Raw genomic sequence first — 13969 nt, forward strand, 5'->3', positions numbered from 1 at the left:
GTCGCTTTGCTGTGCACCTGAAACGATCACAACATTGTTAATTGGCTATACTCCAGTATAAAATAAAAAGTTTAAAAAAAAGTATAGTACTGGCACAAAAATAGAAATATAGATCAATGGAACAGGACAGAAAGCCCAGAAATAAACCCACACACCTATGGCCAATTAATCTATGACAAAGGAGGCAAGACTATACAATGGAGGAAAGACAGTCTAATAAATGGTGCTGGGGAAACTGGACATCTACATGTAAAAAAATGAAATTAGAACATTCTTTAACAGCATACACAAAAATAAACTCAAAATGGATTAAAGACCTAAATGTGACACCGGACACTATAAAACTCTCAGAGGAAAACATAGGCAGAACACTCTCTGACATAATTCACAGCAAGATCCCTTTAAACCTACCTCCTAGAGAAATGGAAATAAAAACAAATGGAACCTAATTAAACTCAGAATCTTCTGCACAACAAAGGAAACCATAAAGAAAATGAAAAGACAAGCCACAGAGTGGAAGAAAATATTTGCAAATGATGTGACCAACAAGGGATTAGTCTCCAAAATTTACAAACGGCTCATGCAGCTTAATATCATCAAAACAACCCAGTCAAAAAATGGGCAGAAGACCTAAATAGACATTTCTCTAAAGAAGACATATAGATGGCGAAGAGGCACATGAAAAGTTGTTCAACATCGCTAATTATTAGAGAAATGCAAATCAAAATTACAATGAGATATTACCTCACACCAGTCAGAATGGCTATCATCAAAAAATCCACAAACAATAAATGCTGGAGAGGGTGTGGAGAGGAGGAAACTCTCCTGCACTGTTGGTGAAAATGTAAATTGGTGCAGCCACTATTGAAAACAGCATGAAGGTTTCTTAAGAAATTAAAAATAGAGCTATCATATGATCCTGCAATGCCACTCCTAGGCATGCATCCAGAGAAAAACGTGGTCCAAAAGGATACATGTACCCCATTGTTCATTGCAGTGCTGTTTACAATAGCCAACACATGGAAGCAACCTAAGTGTCCATCGACAGAAGAATGGATAAAGAAGATGTGGTACATATATACAATGGAATATTACTCAGCCAATAAAAAGAATGAAATAATGCCATTTGCAGCAACATGGATGGACCTAGAGATTGTCATACTGAGTGTAGTTTAGTCAGACTGAGGAAGAGAAATATTGTATGGTATCACTTATATGTGGAATCTAAAAAAAAAACAGATGATACAAACGAACTTATTTATAAAACAGAAACAGACTCACAGACTTAGAGAACAACTTATGGTTACCAGGGAAGAAGGGTTAGGGGGAGGAATAGTTAGGGAGTTTGGGATTGACATATACACACTGCTATATTTAAAATGGATAACCAACAAAGACCTACTGCATGGCACAGGGAACTCTGCTCAATATTATGTAACAATCTAAATGGGAAAAGAATTTGAAAAAGAATAGATACATGTATATGTATAACTGAACCACTTTGCTTTACACCTGAATCTAGCACAACATTGTTAATCAACTATACTGCAGTATAAAATAATAAGTTAAGAAAAAAACAAAAAAGCTTCAGCATTCTCTCTTAGCCCTCTACCATTTCAAGATAAACTTCATTCATAATGAAATCAACTACTGATTCGTAAAGAAAACATTGACCCTCAGAAGGTAAATTCATCTACGCCAAAGGTAATTTATCCTGAAAAGTTATAACACATTTCTTTCTACTCAGCAGAAGACCTGTTTTTTTCTCCTAATAAGATATACTTCCAACTGGTTTTGCATCTGTCTAACTTTGATTAGCAATCTTTGTTTAGTTAATATTTTCTCTTAGTCCATTATCAATCTCTGTCTCTTTTGGATTTTTTGCCCTTAGCATGCACATTTGTACACATATCCCTCAATACCAAAAAAAAAACAAGTAAAAATGCCTTTCCTATGGGAGCCTAATTTGCCACTCTAAATAGGATTCTGTTTCATTCTCTTTCCTAGGCTTAGCATTTTTTAAGTGACCCTCACCTGATTATATTTTCTCAAATCCTATTTGTACAATTGGGGTTTTACCTCCAATACTCCACTGAAACTGCTATGACAAAGATTACTAATGATTGGCATTTGCTACATTTCAGTACACATTTGAGTAGGATTTTAAATATTTGCCATACTGACACCTTCATTCTTTTGTTAGTTTCTCTTTTGCATCTCTGGATATTCTTTCCAAGAATACTAAATTCTCTTCTGAATTCCTTTTAAATGTTAGGGTACAGTCGAGTTATAATCCTTAGTCCTCTTCTTCCAACATTTATATTTTTTACTTAATGAGTCATATCCACTTTCAGAGTTTTCTTCATTCCCAAACAGTAATCTTAACATCAGATTATTTGTATTAATTCCTATAACATGTTATTTATACATCTAAGTGTCTCTCAAATTTATCTCCTCTTCTCTATCATCACAATTTAATTCATTCTACCCCCACACACAACTTCTTCTCTCCCATTTTTCTTTCCTCTTATTCTTTATTAAGTACTATAATAGATTGCCTGCCTCAAAGTTGTGTTATCTTCACCAATCCTCTCACAGTCTTGCCAGGATGATTTTTCTAAAATTCAAATATTAGGATATCATTCCTTGGCTGTAAAAATCTTAAGTTATTTATGATCTCACCATTGTCTATTGGGAACAAAGTCTAACCTTAGACTGTCATCAAGGTCTTAAATATTATGGAGCTTGCCTACCACTCCAAACTCATATTCCCTTACTTTTTAAATATGCTGTATGCATATGTGTTTATATGCCCTCAACCTAATTATCACCTCTCTCCATTCGCACCCCCCCCCCCGCAGGCATAATGTTGTACTTTTTTTTCTATATGTAGTTATTAGCATAATATCTAGTATACCATGGATATCCATAAATGTAGAATGAATGATAATTGAGGAAAAGCAGTCTGATATCCATGTCATTCAAGGATCCATTCCAAATTTGCCCCAATTAGAGCACCTTACAGTCACTGAGCTCTCTTTTATAATTCAGACTTGCTGATGTAGTGACATAATTCATTTTTGCTGATTTGAAGAATAAACAATTCATTGGGGTCCCAGTGTCGCCTTGCATCTCATCCATTTCTTTTCCTCCCTACAATTTTCACATAGATTACTCGTCCATTACTGTTGCTGGGGTAGGGGTAGAAGGTGAAGAAAGCTGAGCTTTGTCTAGCGTCGCCAACTGAAACTCAAGATGCATCTTGCCGTAGATAATTGTTATAAATTCCCATGTGATTCAGTACAAATAGAACTCAGTCACATTATGGGTTAAATTTGCTTTGCAGGGAGAAGGGGCATTTGGCCTATAAAATGAACAATCATTTATTACACCGAATTCGGCTTCAAATAGCTACTACTTCTACTGATTAAATTAGGGAAATGTCAGTTTGGGAAAAGGGGCTTGAATTAATAAGCAGTTCTCCCCATCTGGTTCAAAGTGAAACAGCCCTATAACAAGTACACTTGTAGCGCGACATATAATCTCCTATTGAGCAGTCAGCCATTATGGTACATAGTTAGAAAAACCAGAAAAGACACCATGATTAGGATTATAGATCTTCAACATGGACTAAATTCATTTTGGCTCAAAAAAGTGACTAATGATTGTTTTAAAACATCTACAGTTAGGGAAATCTTGTTACAGCTCTAAAAAATGGGATTTTTCTGACAACTCATATATTGTCTAAATCAATAAAAAGTAGCTAATATATGCCTAGCATTTTATAAAGGAGGCTCTTGAGTTTGAAATTATTCTTATGAGAATAGTATTAACTTTCTACATTTTGCTGAACAAGTATAATATTGTAAACACTATGTTCGTGAGGGGAATAATGAAAAGCAAGAATCTATCTTTCAGTGCAGTCTATCGATTGATGCATATGATTTCCTGGTCTGAGAATTTGTCTAATGCTAATTAAAATCCATTCTTAGACTCTCCAGGTTTATTTCACACAATAGTCAATTTAGTTCAAGGTCTTGATTCTTAAAATTAAATTAGATGCACGGAAACTGTCTAACAAATTTTTCATCTTCCTTTTTCTATCTCTCTTCTCAGTACTTTATTCAAATTGTTCCTTAAATACTTGTAAAAGAAATTAAACAAAAAGAACTTTGAGTAAACTTGAGCATTTTCTTGAAAAGTTTCCTCCTTGAAATGCTTTCTTGTTTGAGACAGTTAAGCCTGGTATTAACTGTGTATTATATGCAGTTCTGGTTAGTATAAAAGTTACTGAACAAAAGTTTCTCTCTCTGTCTCTCTCTTTCTCTCCTACCCTCCCTCTCCCATCTCCCTTGCTGACTGGTTTCATGGTCAATTCATGAGCATTAACTTAGGTGGGCCGCTTGGTGTGACATCACACCAAGACATCACAGTCTTACTGCATTTTCATGAAAAGTTAATCTCATAAATCGCTTATTTTATAACATCTCTGATCTGCTCAAATGTCCCACATCTCGCCTGTCTCCTACCTTTCAGCTGCCTCCTCTTTTTCCACTGACAAAAACTTTCAGAAGAGAACTTCCACACCATCTCAGTCTACTATCCATACCTCTCAGGCAATAGATCTCATCCCTTCTCACCTAATTTAGAACATAATTCTAGCAATTTGTCATTTGCGAACTGGTGTTTCTAGCTATGTATGCTCTCCTGAGTTTCAAAGGCTTGTGTTAAATATATTAGGCATTCTATCTTCAGGCCCGACATTTCATTTTATTCATTTTCCTCTGAATAATCTTCTTTGCCTCTTGTTATTACCTTTTCACTTGGTGTTTTGGTCAGTGTTTTATACTAGAAAAGTCAAGCCATCCTTCACTGTTTCCTCTTCCTCAACAGCACTTCCCACATTAATTTTAGTTCTATCTGTGAAATTACTGCAGTTAATCCACAATCTCCCTATTCTTATTTAAAGTACTTGTTTAATACCCTAACTTATATCTGGGCTATTACAATGGCTTCATAGCCCATCTCTTTGCCTCTATTCTAGATCTTCAGTACATCTTGCACACCATTGTAAACAGTTATCAATCTAAACACAAATGCGAACAGGCATATTTCATGACTAAAATGTTTTATACTATTGCATTTTAAAAATTCATTGCCTAACAGGATATACTCTGAAGTAAAATAAATTTATGCAATGGTTCTGCCATTCTGGGGTATTGTTTAAAATTTAAAATTTTTATGCCCCTGTTTTCTTGCCTGTAAGTTAGGAATAATAAGAGTAACTTTTAAAGGGTTTTTTTAATGATGAAATAATGTGATGCATATAAAGATCTTAAGTGCTCAGAACACACAAAAATTCTATAAATGCTAATTTGCATTATTATTATTACTCTCTTGACTTTGGATTCTTTAGTTGCTTCTATCATGGCATATTATTATTGTTGTTGTTATTGGTATTTCTAGTATGTAGCACAATTGATAGAACATAGTATTTCTTAGATAAATTTGGTTGACCCAGTGAATAAACTTAGTTATTCTTCATTAATATTTGTATTAACTAATTTCCAGAAAAAAAGTGACTTAATGGAAACAGTATTGTAGAATTTAGAGTTCATTACAAAGCAGTGTGATGAAGTGGAATCCTTTGCTCTCACTTGCTTTCTTACATGTTTACTGTATCTATTCATAAGCTTAGTCCTGCTGTCTCTACTACACTGCTGCAGCCCAACCAGCAAACACATTTGTAGGCATCAAAGGAAAATATATTAGAATGAAAATGTCTGAAATCTTTTCCTGCTCTTTGCAAAAGTCATTGAACGGCTGAGCCTAGATAACTATAAACCATTCTGGAGGAAGTTTCTGAAACTTTGAAAAAAATAGCTAGATAATGTTTAGAAGACAGCAAAAATAATCAAGGGTCTAAGATGGGCATTTTGTTTTGGGGACTGCAGTTTTGTCTTTCTTTTTGAATAACAATGTAAAGAGTGAGCTCAATCTAGATGCTTCTTCAAAGAGGAAAAAAGAAAAAATAGTTTAATAAGCTTGATATTTCTGAGTCAAACATTACAGAATTTACTTCTGATATATCCCTTCCTACCAAAATTTGTTATAATTCTTCTTTCAATGATAGACTATATATGTGAATCTCAGAAAGAGAATCTAGAGATGATAGACCAATTAGGAAAGCAAAAAATAAATATGTAAAATAAAACTTAAAAAATTTAAATCTCAAATATACAAGAAGATATGTGTATACTGTTAACTGTGTAATAGCATTACATTTATTCCAGTTATATGAATGATTAAAAAGAAAAGTTATTTCATTTTGTTCTAGTTAATATTTGCTCTACTAAAATCTCTTCAAACAGTGATATAAATCCCCTAAGAACACTGACTTTATCCCAGAAAATAAACGGTTTCACTCTTTAAATATATTGTGAGTGATTGAAAGTCTATGATAGGTCATACTTCTATTAAAGGCTCACTCCAAGAAGCATACATTTTATAAAACAATTTCATTTTGATGTCACCCATGTATGCATTCAAATATATTTTATGGTCACACTATTTTTTAAAACACAAGAGCTTTGGTTATTCCTGCAAGTGTGTGTGTGTGTGAGTGTGTGTGTGTGTGTGTGTGTGTGTGTGTTTGTTTCTTGTTACCATCAAATTACAGGAAGTATTTTTAATCTATCCTGGGAAGTTGCCTGGCAACCACATTAGAGTCAATTGCATTGCAGGGTGCAATATGTACCCATGTTTAGATTGCTATTTATCTTCATTATAACGAAGTAATTTAAGTTGTCAAGTCTCTTGTGACTATTGGATATCTGTTAACTATACATTTAATGCTTGACTACACTGTGCTTCCAAAAAAGAAAAAAAGCAGCTGTAAATTTCTGTGTTGGGTTTAAACCTTATGGCAGACATAAGGCTACAATACGTCTTCATCTTCTTGGAACAACATTGTCTTTCTACCAAGTGTGTACTAAATGGACCTTACAGAGTAGTGAGGGGTGTGATTTATTCACAAATTCATACAGGATAAACAGTTTTATGACACTGAATCCAATTGCACCTTAGGGGATTGTTAAACCAAATGGCAACTGATTAAACTTAAAAAAAAAAAAAAAAAGCAATATCCAAGTCTAGTAACCTCCACTTCAAAATGACATTAATCCAACTGAACCAGAATAGAGTATGCATTTTTAAGCAAATAAAAACTTTACCCAAACTTTCTTTTCTTCTTCCTAAATACTGAACTCTGCATACTCAATATTCTCATAATTTTTTAGAATAAATAAGAATAGTCAAATGTGATATAATTATTTCCTCTTTATACCATTTAGTTATATCCTAACAACATTTATGATCTTAGATAGCATCTTCAGTTATAATTTGGCATATAACACCTGAAGTTATAATACTGAGAAAAGATGCTTTATTATATACCCTATAAAAATGTTTTAATAAAGATATCAAATTCTGTCACATATTTTAAAGCACAATATTAAATAAATTAGAACTAAATTTGTTCTTTGTTTTTGAATTTTATTTTATTTATTTTTTTATACAGGAGTTTCTTATTAGTTATCCATTTTATACATATTAGTGTATATATGTCAATCCCAATCTCCCAATTCATCACACCACCACCACCTCCGGCCACTTTCCCCCTTGGTGTCCATACATTTGTTCTCTACATCTGTGTGTCTGTCATTTTGAGAATGTTGTATAAACTGAATAATGCAGTATGTTTCCTTTTGGACTTGGCTTTTTTCATTCAGCATTAAAATCCTGGGAGATTCAACAAGCTTGTTCCATGTATCAATAGTTTATTCTTCTTTATTGCTAAGTATCCACATTAAAGCTGTACCTTGTTTGTTTACTTGCTCATTTATGGACCCTGGGTTAAACTATTATAAATAAAGCTGATATAGCATTCATGTAGAACTTGTTTGTTTGTTTTTATAAACTTAGGTCTTAATTTCTCTGATTAAATGCCTAAGATTTAATTGCTTGGTTGTATGGTAGTTGCATGTCTAGTTTTTAAAGTAACTGCCAAACATTTCCAGACAGCCTGTACCATTTTACATTCCCACCAACAATGTATGAATGACAAATTTTGCTGTATACTCAGCAGCATTTAGTTCTGTCACTGTTTTTCATTTTAGCCATTCTGATAGGAGTGTAGTAATATAATTTGCATTTCTCTAATTGCTAATGATGTTGAGCATCTTTTTATGTGCTTATTTGCCATTTGTATATAACTTTCAGTGAAATGTCTCTTAATGTCTTTGGTTCATGTTTTAATTGGATTGCTTGCTTTTTACTGCTGAGTTTTGAGAGTCCTTTATATATTTTAGATACTACCTCTTTGTCAAATAGGTGGTTTGCACATATTTTCTTTCACTTTCAAACTTCTCTTCCTCTTAATAGATAATTTCACAGAGCAAAGGTTTCTACTTTGGGTTAAGTCCAGCTTATCGATATTTTCTTTTGTGGATCATCCTTTTAGTGTCAAATCTAAGAACTTTTTGAGAAGTTCTCGATTCCAAATATGTTCATCTATATCTTTTTCTAAAAGTTTCATATAGTTTCATATTTTACATTTAAGTCTATGATCCATTTAGAGTTAATTTTTGTTTAAGATATAAGACTTAAGTCAGAGTTAATTTTTTTTGCGGGGGGTACTACGTATGTCCAATTGTTCAACCATTTGTTGAAAACCACCTTTTCCTCCATTGAATTCTTTTTACAACTTTGTAAAAAATTGGTAAGATATACCTATTTGGATTATTTCTGGGCTGTCTCTTCTATTCCATTGATCTATATGTCTATCCCTCTGCCAGTATACCACACTTTGATATTAAATACCTATATATTGAACCTTGAAATCAGTGGACTGGTTTTTCCCACCTAATTGTTCTTTTTCAAAATTGTTTTAGGCATTCTGGCTCTTTTGCCTTTCCTAATCAATTTTGGAATAGTATTATAGTAGTTCTCTCCACTTTTTTACATCTTTTTTTATTTCTTTCAATAGTCTTGTATAATTTTTATTATATAAATTCTGTGCACATCTTGTTGCACATATACCTAAATATTTTTGAACAGTTATAAGTGGTATTTTTTTTAGTAATTAAAGACTATTTTTTTAGAAAAATGTAAGGCTCTCAAAATTGAGTGGAAAGTATAAAGATTTCCCATATATCTATTGCTCCCACACACGCATAACCTCCCCTATTATCAATGGTGTTGTATTTTTAACTTCAGTGTCCACATGCTAGTATATAGAAACATAATTTATTTTTGTATGTTTATCTCGCATCATCTGAACTCATTTTTTAGTTCTATATTTTGTAGATTTCTTGGTATTTTCTACATAAATAATCATATCATCTACAAATATAGTTTTATTTCATCCTTTATGTGCTTGCTGGTAGAAATAAAATAGATACCAGATATAGGGATTGGTTTGACTTGGTCCATGGGCTGCTTTATGAACTTTTAATCAGTGACTCATTATCCAGGGGGAAAATTCCAAGAGAGGTGGGTATGAGACAAAAGCATATAAACTGGGGAAAACAGTAAATATAAAGATGGTTTAAAACAGAATTTTGGATGCAAATATATTGACTTATCTTTTGAGCTTAAATGAGCATGAAGGTGATTGTTTTATTGAGCCATTCCTTTTTTCCATACACGTATATTAATATGAACAAAATACCATGCTAGTTGCTGGGGATATAGAGGAAGGAACGCATTTCTTGCTCCCCATGAAGTTCTTCTGTATTTTGAATAAGTTCAATATAATATGAAAAGTGCTATAATGAGTAAAGCAGAAGTGACAGTGGGCAATTTGATACTGCTAACGCAAATAGTGTGTTAAAAGATTAACGAGTATAATAATCAATATAATAACAATTTTAAAACAGCCATCAATCCTTGAGGATTTTTATTCATTACGTCTGATTGAAACTTTTAAATACGTAGGTTTTGGTATTTTGGGTACAAGCGGTCTTCAAACTGCACTTTGAAAAATGCTTCTGAAGAGCAAGTTAATGAGTACATGCCAAGGAACATCTGTGTGTAAAAAAAAGAGAGAGAGAGGAAAGACTAGCCAGAAATGACACAAGTAAGTAGGCAAAGATACTGCTGGAAAACCACAGAATACAATGTCACAGAGATATTTTTATTATAATAGTGAAGGCTGGTATAAATTGCTACAGATATACTTTAATCTTTCATGAGTAGAGCCAATTAATTCTAGTTTCCTTTACACTAAAGGGATAATTAATTACATAGTAGCAAAGTATGTAGCATGATACTGTAGCTTTGTTTCTCTCTGCCCCATCTGCCACCTTTTGCTTTCCTGCATGCTACATACTCCAATGAAACAAACAGCTATGGTGTTTTCTTTTGAGGAAAAGACGCTTAAAATATGGATAACATTCTTCCGTGAAAATGTGAGTGTGAGCTAAATAATGGGTGGGCATCTAGATAATTGCCAGTAGAGTCAATTTCCTGCTGGTGGTCAAATGCAACAGTGTCCTTTCACCAAAATATGCAATGGAAAATCAGTCTTTTAAGATGTGTGAAACTTGATATTCTTCAAGTCTTTATGCTACAAATTCTTCGATTCTAAGCATTTATTTATAAAAGTGAATGATTATAAATGAATAGGTTTTTGGTCAAAGGTTCTCAATTTGGCAATGCATAAGAATCACCTGGAATGCTTTTAAAAAGTAATGACAGACATGCTTCAGTCTAGAACAATTAATTAGAATTTTTTGGAATGGGAGCTAGCCATCAATATCTAAAAATATGTCCCAAATGAGTCTAAAATGCATCCATTTTTTAGATCCAAGAGTTGAAAATAAAGATTTACATTTTACTCTTTTATTCTTTTACTCATTTTACATTTACTCTTCATTTTACTATATCAAGGCATCATAGAATCAAAAACATTGTTGTTTAATACTAGTTATTATCTGGAGAAATTATTCTATAGAAAAAAACAGCAAAAGAAACAAATAAACACAACCCAATAATTTACTTTATATTTAAATCTGGGCTAAGAAAATTAGTAGAGAGGAAATTATACTAACTAAATAAAAGTGTCCAGCTTAGAATATGTAAAGCTACGATTAGACTGTATTTCTGCATAATATTTTTCTGTAGCATGTTTGGTTAACTATCTACTCATGATACCAATTTAATTATTTTTGTGAAACTTTGAGACATATTGTTAGCACACTCCGCAAGCATATATCACTACCAACAAGCACACAGAGAAAAAAGCAGATGGGTCTGTGTTGTGAAGGCACTCACCTTAAAACTGTGTTGTACATTTCAAGGGGAAGAAAACCAAGGACTTATTATGGTATTACAGTTACTGTGCACTGAATTGTAAATGCAAAAGGCCACTACACTTTTAAAATACAAGAGCTCAGTGCTACTTTGGTTGACTGTGCATAACAAGGCGCAAATTTTACTGGAGGAGCTTTCATTGAATATAGTTTTGGAATATGTAACCTAAGCTTAATAATTCAGCCCAATACTCTTATTTTTTGGGCAATATACAGTTCTTAGGTGCATAGAGTAGTTTCCATTTTTCTGTTTACTTTAAAGCATGATTTTAAAATGTGTTGAATGTGCATTGGCTTAACTATTAAGACATTTTTCCTTATGAATGCTTAAATTGATTGGGAAAGATAAGTAAGCCATGAATTGTATGATAGTAATAAAAATATTGTTAAAAATAAGCCAAAATGATCTTATTTTTCAGCTCTTAAAATTTAGCAAGATTTTCTAATATGTGGGAAAGAAACTGTTTAGAACTCAAATTATAAATTTTATTATCTAACTTAGTTGGAGTCTCTTGTTTTCTGGAAGCCATTTATTATGTTCTATTTTTTTTCTAATCTTACATCACTTTACTAAATTACTTAACGTCCCTATTTATCATCCAAAGATTATATTTTTTACTTCTTTTTTTTAAGCTCTTAGACATACTGTTTCTTGGCAGGAGAACACTGATAAAAGAGGAGGAAGGGACACATGAGTGTACTCCCACATTATCCTTTAAATAGTGATACAATATTTTCTCTCCTTACATATAATATTCCTTAAAAAATAAAATAACAATCAGATATCTAATAATATTTAGGAGCCAGGAAAATATTCAGTGGCCTGATATCAATGAAGTACACAGCTTCTTTAAGGCAAGCAATAACACTAGAATGGATTAACAATAGCTAAACAATGTTTACATATCTTATTTCCAAACACCAAATTTATCCAAGATATCTATTGTATCAGCATGCCTTGAAGAGCAGATGACAGATACCATGACCAACAGTATATAACCAAATGGCTATGTATTCTTTGTTAATTGAGAAGTACGGAGGTATGCATTGATTGATTCAGCGACGTTTTCATCCTTTTCTGTCATCCTGTTAGTTTCATTATCACGTTAGTGACCTCATCATCCCATGGTGGCTGCTCAGCTCCAACTACTGAATGCTGTGAGGAGAGTGCACACAGCAATGAGGAGGAGTCCGAGAGCAAAGATGAGTTCTCTTCACAGGACTACCTCTTTCTTTATTCCAGGGAGAAAAATCACTAAAGTCTACAACGGACTTCATTTTATGTTTCATTTGGCCTCAACTGGGTAACATGCCCATCCCTATGCTCATTCCTGGCACAGTGGGACAAGATCACCATGATTAGTTTAGCCATTGTTTCCAGTTGGCAACACAGCCATTTTGCATGAGGCAATTCTTTATAGTGTAAGATCCCAGGATCCCTAAGCACTAAATGCTTGTACCTAATCATGACAGCCAACATCATTCTTCATACTTCCTGGAAGAACATTACTGCCATCTGTTGAGAACCAGTAATTAGAACATCCAGAGAATAAATGAATTTATTCTCTTGTTGCCAAGAGAATAAATTCATTTATTGTTTATCATGGGACAGGGAAGATTGGTCTTAGGTAGGTGACCAACAGTGTCTCCCATACCCTGGAAGGAAATAAATTAATGATTTGATTATGTCATATTTACTCATGTATTTCCCCTTTAACAGATAACACAGAAGAAAATACGTTAGTCCCAACTTCCATTTGCTAATTGTGGTTTATTGTTTCATCTCTCCAAACTTTAATTTTCTCATCTCTGAAATGATGGTTTTGGACTACATGATCTCTTGCATTTCTTCCAATCCTAAAGAACCTCAGGTGTTAGATATATTGTAATTGAGAGGTGATACATATAATAATTTAGAGTTTTTCTATGAGATTCTATAGTTTTCCACAAAAGGACACTTGGCAAAGCAACCTCTGAAGAGTAAATAAGAACATTTATTTATCCCTTTGTACCAAACAAATTTAGAAAATACTTACCACGTGATTGTAATTATAAGAAAAACAAAGTTAAATAAATGTTTTTTGTTTAAATTTACAGAACGCTGGAAAGATAATAATGCTTTCCCTGAGAAATTTGACCTTCTAAATTTTGTTAAATTCACGTTTGTGTATATATGTGAATACTTTAAATAAGCTAATATTTTTTCTCAGTTAATTGTGGATTGAAGTACTTCACAATAGCAGTGAAACTTTAAAAACTTAAATCATCTATGTATCAAATTTATTTAGATTTTTAGCAGTAAGATTATTTATACTATACAGGTTGTTTTCCCAGCAATGATAATTTTCTTCCAACAATTATCATAGGAAAAAGAAATTTTTTCAACAGGTAAAATGTTCATTCAATCACTCACTCACATATTTATTATATTTATATTTATAATATATTTATCAATCAAACACTTACTGAATACTTAGTGCATATGCCAAAGACTGTGAGCCATTTGACTTCCCAACATCAACTGTTTTGCATGTCTAGCTCCTATACATTCTTTAAGACTCAGGTAAAGTGTCATTTGCTCTAAAAGCCTTCCTTCA

General features: G+C 32.8%; 1 protein-coding gene across 5 annotated transcripts in view; it reads left to right on the forward strand.

The window, feature by feature from the left end:
- MGAT4C (MGAT4 family member C) overlaps nucleotides 1-13969 on the forward strand; it is an 828975-nt gene that overhangs the window by 464073 nt on the left and 350933 nt on the right. The window lies entirely within an intron of this gene.

The sequence above is a fragment of the Balaenoptera physalus genome (genome assembly GCF_965194825.1).
Source record: "Balaenoptera physalus genome assembly, chromosome: 13".
Lineage (NCBI taxonomy): Eukaryota > Metazoa > Chordata > Mammalia > Artiodactyla > Balaenopteridae > Balaenoptera > Balaenoptera physalus.